The sequence below is a fragment of the Ictalurus punctatus genome, chromosome 23, assembly GCF_001660625.3.
Source record: "Ictalurus punctatus breed USDA103 chromosome 23, Coco_2.0, whole genome shotgun sequence".
In the NCBI taxonomy this organism is placed as follows: Eukaryota; Metazoa; Chordata; class Actinopteri; order Siluriformes; family Ictaluridae; genus Ictalurus; species Ictalurus punctatus.
In genome coordinates this window covers 12801024-12807287 of record NC_030438.2, presented here as the reverse complement: position 1 = coordinate 12807287, position 6264 = coordinate 12801024, and the positions used below count along the sequence as shown (strand labels likewise).

At 39.7% G+C, this 6264-nt stretch overlaps 1 protein-coding gene across 3 annotated transcripts in view; it reads left to right on the top strand.

The window, feature by feature from the left end:
* The first annotated feature begins 227 nt into the window (after positions 1–227).
* The window catches only part of ptpn3 (protein tyrosine phosphatase non-receptor type 3), a 48325-nt gene continuing 42288 nt past the window's right edge, over positions 228–6264 (top strand). Inside the window, exon 1 of one of the 3 annotated variants that reach the window (XM_047150137.2) lies at positions 228–619. The gene's annotated coding sequence lies outside the window, so the exon portion shown is untranslated. The remainder of the gene's footprint in view (positions 620–6264) is intronic. The other 2 variants (XM_047150136.2, XM_017453178.3) reach the window with 2 other exon arrangements.

Below are 6264 nucleotides of genomic sequence, written 5' to 3'. Positions count from 1 at the left end.
TAAATAATAGCTTAAATAACTGAAATAAGGAGAATTGTGAAAAGCAAACCCAGTTCAACACAACGTGTTTAAAAACACAGGCTGTATTAATGCGAAAAATGATAACTGGATAAATTAAGCATGTCGCAAATGAAGACTTCAGTGTTGTTGCCACTTTTCATCTTCAGGTAGAAGATGGGCGTGGCTTGTTGGCGCGAAGGAACCAGCGCCCTGAGCCGGGCACGCGCACCTGAAATTCCTTCTTCTTTATAACCCGAACTTCATTTTTTTAATAACAGTATAATCTAATAAAGGTACAAAATGTCAGTCGTGGTTGTTTTTTTTATTTCTCTAGTAAGCATTAAAGTAGGATGGCTGTGGTGGGAAACCGAGAGCAGAGCTACAAAATCAGTCTCACGCGGTTAAGCTGTGTGTAACCAACTGCTCGCGTATCAATGAATCGAGCGCGCGCGGTGACGACTACACTCCCGAAGGAAGCCGTAAAAAAACAGACACAGCGTTTTCCGGAAGTTTACCAACACCTGCGACGACGGCTCGTCGAAACATGGACACAGCTGGCTTTTCGTGTGGGATGTTGAGACAGCACAAAGCAGAGTGAGGAAGTGGACTTCAGACGCAGGTAAGTCGTTTAATCCAAAATAGTTCCTCTGTGCACTCGCTTCATTTAGCTTCATGCTAAAAGTTAAATACTTTTTCCTGACAAAAGTCAGCGAACAGCAGACGTTTCCAAATGGCGTCTGTCGAACCGAGCTAGGGGTTTCAACTCTTCCTGAACACGAGTGTCGGTGTATTAAAAACAAACAAAACCACACAGGTATTTCGTAGCTATTCTCCGTGTTGCTGAACGACTCGGGCATGTCAAACTCTTCGACATGGACCAGAACATTTTGAAGGCGTGGTTGGTTCGTTCCAATTAGGAACGGTGAAGAAGCAGCTGAACTCCAAACGGCTCCTATTTCCGAAAGTAGTGCACTACATAGGATGTACGAAGCCAACACTTAATACTTGATGCCGTGAACGCGTATAGGCGGCAGGGAGACATTTGGGATTCAGCCACAGTCTCTTCTGAAATCCGAAACGAACCTAACAGAAAACTGGTCGAAAAATATTCTTCTTGGTATATTATTAATCGTCTTTAGGTGACTTAAGTTCTTTATACTTAGTTAAATAGAATTTAAATAAAACTTTTAAGTTAAAGTACGAGCTGAATGTCACTGGTCATTTGGCCATGCTGAGTGAGAGATAAGTCTTCTTCTCAAACGGAGCAACTGGTGTTCTTTCAGACAGGGCTTTAAATCAGCTGATGTTCTCCTAGCAATAACTAGACATGAATGATCCTTTTGGTATTCCTCAATCTGCATATAACCCACACACTTACAGGGCCCTCCAGTAATATTGGCACCCTTGATAAATATGAGCAAAGAAGGCTGTGAAAAATTGTCTTTATTGTTTGACCTTTTGTTTAAAAAAAAAAAAAAATCACAAAAATACTCTGCTCTCATGGATATAAAACAATTCCAAGCAAAACAGAGGTTTATCCAAAAATATCTTTGTTAAATATAGGTGTGCAACAATTATTGGCACTATTTGACACTGGCACTATTTGTATCCTAACAAAATGTCCAGGTCCTCTGGCAGAAAAACAGCCCCAATACATTAAAGAGCCACCACCATATTTAACCATGGGCATGAGGTACTTTTCCATATGGCAACACCACTTTGTGCACCAAAACCACCTCTGGTGTTTATTGACAAAGAGCTCTATTTTGGTTTCATCTGACCATAGAACCCGATCACATTTGAAGTTCCAGTAGTGTCTGGCAAACTGAAGATACTTGAGTTTGTTTTTTGATGAGAGTAGAGGCTTTTTTCTTGAAACCCTTCCAAACTACTTGTGATGTAGGTGACTTCGGATTGTAGTTTTGAAAACTTTCTGACCCCAAGATGCAACTAACTTCTGCAATTCTCCAGCTGTGATCCTTGGAGATTTTTTGGCCACTCAAACCATCCTCTTCACAGTCCGTTGAGACGATATAGACTAGGGATGTCCCGATACTAAAAGCCTAGTTGTCTGTACCGATACCACCAAAAGTACACGATACTTGATACCAAAGTCGATACCACGGTGTGGTATAAAAATTAAATGAAAAAAATCTAAATTAAAAATTCTCCTGGAGGACATCCTTCTCTGGCTGATACTGGCAAAAAAGAGAGGGGGGATATTTTAGTTATCAAACACTGTCTGACAATGAGTGGAGGCTACAAGTGGAGGTGCACTCCTAAACGCGCACGCACACACACACACACACACACACACGCGCACCCCTTATACGCAATGCAAGCGTTAGTTTAAATTCTCTGATAAGGTGACAGGCCAAAAAGATTTATTAAAAGCATGAACATTTGAATAATTATTAGTGATATTAGGCTACATTTAGCTGACAGGACACGGGCGATGCATGGTGGCCCATTAGGGGTAGTTTATAACATTGCAATACATTAGCATCGTTAACAAATAACTGGCTATAGTAAACATTACTTGGAGCGTAATGTTAGCTGGTTTCATGGCTACAGTGCCAGCTGCCTCAAACAGACATAATATAGGACCGTCTTTCAGGTGCTTCACCAAATTCGAGGTGTTTCCTCGCTTTGTTTGAAATGAACGACAGCATGGGTTGCACACCGGCTTCAGAGCATGAATTATATGTTTGTTGTCATCCGCCTCGAATGCAAAGTATTTCCATATTCCATAACACCTTTCCTCTCAACGAGTCGGGGCGAAGCTAATCTTCTGTAGTTTTTCCCCCCGTGTGATTGTAGTTGTTCTTCTTTATCACTTGTGGACCGACTAAAACACTTGCATGTATTTGCTGCCCCCATCAGGTCCGGAAGAATTGCAACCATGGTACCTTCATTACAAACGGTACTAATGCTACTGCAGGAAAACAAGAACCGTCACATTTTAAGTATGTTGGTACCGACTTGGTACAGAAGTATCGGCTCTCGTGACATCCCTAATATCGACACGCGTCCAAATCAAGGTTGATTCATTACATTTCCAGTTGAATGGAACTTCTTAATTATTGCCCTGATGGTTGAAATGGGTATTTTCAATGCTTGTGCTATTTCTTATAGCCACTTTCCGTTTTGTGAAGCTCAACAACCTTTTGCTCACATCACAGCTATATTCCTTGGTCTTACCCATTGTTATGAATGATTAAGGGAGTTTGACCTATGTGTTACCTCATATTTTTACCCCCTATAAAACAGGAAGTCGTGGTTGAAAATTTCCTGTTCCTAGTCACCCCGGTGTACTTAAAAAAACAAACAAACAAACAAAAAATAAATAAAAAAGGGAAGTAAATATCAATGGGAATATCCTTCAAATATATTTTTCTCATATGAATTCATATGGGTGCCAATAATTTTTGCACACCTATCTTTAACAATTCTTTTTGATAAACCTGTGTTTTGTTTGCAGTTGTTTGATATCCATGAGAGCAGAGTATTTTTGTGAGAGTATTTTTTTTAAAACTAAATGTCAAAAGGTTAAACTAAATTTCACAGCCTTCTTTGCTCATATTTACAAAGGGTGCCAATATTAGTGGAGGGTACTGTATCTCACACCTAATGTCATTTTTTAAAAATAATTTCTTTTTGTCATAAAGACACAAATCGTAGATTTGAAGAAGTTTTCATCAATTAAAACAGGTGTGTTAGATTTTGGTTGGAGATGAAACCTGCAGGAAGATAGATCTCAAGGAAGAGTGTTAGTCACCAATGACATAGACAAAGGCAGGTTATTGCACACAGAGTTTCATAATGGAAAAATCCTTTGGCTCCACATCATTGTCATGTGAGACTAAGCTGGATTCCTTTGTGACTCTAAAAGGGGTGTTGGATCTTCGTTTTTGTTCCTGTTACCACATAGCATTAGGGGAACGGGTAACATGAAGGAAAAATCTCTGTGAATGACTTTAATTTTATGTTAATCATTATACATAATGTGTGAGATCTTCAGCATTGTTCACGATTTATTTTGTAATTAAATCCCAAGGGGTTTTTTTTAGTCTGGTTAATGGCAATGCTGTTCAGCTACATGCTGATGGTGGTACCAGCGGTATTTAGCCTTCACGTCATCTCTACCTAAAGCTTATGATGCAGCAGTGCTTTAGCCCTTTATGTCTATCCAGCTCTCTTACCTAACTAACTGAGCTGAGTCTCTTGTCATAACTCAGCGCAACTGCATCATATACACTTATGTGGCAAAAATTTTGTGGACATTTGACCATCACACCCACATATGCTTTTTGAACATGTCTTTACAGATTTAGCCCTCCCTGTGCTGTTATAATAATCTTCTGGGAAGGCTTTTCATTAGATTTTGGCGCATTGTTGTAGGGATTTGTCCATTCAGCCATAAGAGCATTAGTGAGGTCAGGCACTGATGTCAGGTGAGGAGGCCTGGGGTGCAGTCAGCATTTCAGTTCATCTCATAGGTGTTCAGTGGGGTTGAGGTCAGGGCTCTGTGCAGGCCACTCAAGTTCTTCCACTCCAAACTTGGCAAACCATGTCTTCATGAGCACGCTTAGTGCACAGGGGCATTGTCATGCTGGAATGTGTTTGGGCCTCTTAATTCCAGGGAAGGGAAATCTTTATTACCACAGCGTACAAAGACGTCCTATACAGTTGTGTGCTTCCAACTTTGTGACAATAGTATGGGTATAATGGCCAGTTGTCCACAAACTTTTGGCCATAGTTTTTAATGTAGCTCCAGTCTGGAACTTTGAGTCCAATATTTGCTGTCTCTATTACTTCTACACTGGCTTTCTCATTAATATCTTTAATATGATGTTGAACCTCACTAGAAAATGATGAGCGAATAAAGACACTATTTTGTATTTCGGAGTGAAACCCGACCACTATCGCTTTTAGGTTGTCTAAAATTGTTCTCACATTAAACACCACTGTGACTGCACTAGAAATATGCATCTATGACACCAGCGTGGCACACAACCGCTAACCTTTCACAGAAATACAGCACCAACCACCAAATTAGTACCAGAATTGCTGAACACATCGCAAGCATTTCAGTATACACACATTCAGTGTGTTTCAGGGTGAGGTTTTCCTTTAAAAGAAGCAAGTGTTTATATGCACATTACAGAGGTTGAGAAGTGAAAACACTGGATCATGTTACTTCCACTCTGATTTTTAACCAACTCTCCAAACTTCATAAACTCATACATGCACACCCCTACATACAAACTGCAAACAACACATGGTCAAAGAGCCATGCATGCACTTTTACAAATCTCTGTCTTGCACACACACTAAGTCTGAAAGCAGTTGTTTCACATCTGTATAGAAGCATGGAATCCAGTAGAAAAAGAAAACACTCATTATTTCAGGCTATTAAGAGCAGTCATGCTCATAGAAACATGGTCTCGGTATTCAGTAAGGAGTAGTTGGCGAGAACCAGGAAGTGGAGAACAGAGTGGGTGTATTATTAAGAACACATTTAATTTGATGTCTATCCTTGCGAGAAATTAGATAAATATAGATATGTGCATACATATATAAAAAGCTGGTTTTAGATTACATTGGTCTTTCAAGATAATTACTTATCAAGCTGTACAAGAGAAGCCACTAAAACTTTTGCTGAATTTTGTAACAGATTATGTAATTCTGTATAACTGTAATCCAGGCTTTTACCAAAAACAGAATGTTTCTCTTTTTTTTAACGTTTCGCCATTAACACTAATGTACATTATATGGCCAAAAGTTTGTGGACATCTGACCATCACACCGTGTGTGCTTTTTGAACATCCCAGTTCAGATTTATTCCCCTTTTGCTGTTATAATAACCTCTACTCTTCAGGGAAGGCTTTCCACTACATGTTGGAACTTGGCTTTGGGGATTTACCCTGATGCACTGATGTCTGGTGAGGAGGCCTGGGGCTCAGTCACCAATCCAATTTTTCCCAAAGGTGTTCAGTGGGTTTACATTGTACATTTATTCATTTAGCAGACACTTTTATCCAAATCGACTTACAATTGAGAAAATACAAGCAAAGCGATATATCAAGCAGAGAACAATACAGAACAAGTATTGCTACCATACAAGATCCATTAATTGAGTTCCAGAAGAAGCAAAGTTTTTTTTTTAAATGAGTTGGTTAGGTGTTCACGGAAGAGGTGGGTCTTTAGCTGTTTTTTGAAGATGGTGAGAGATTCTGCAGTCCAGATTGAAGTTGGAAGTTC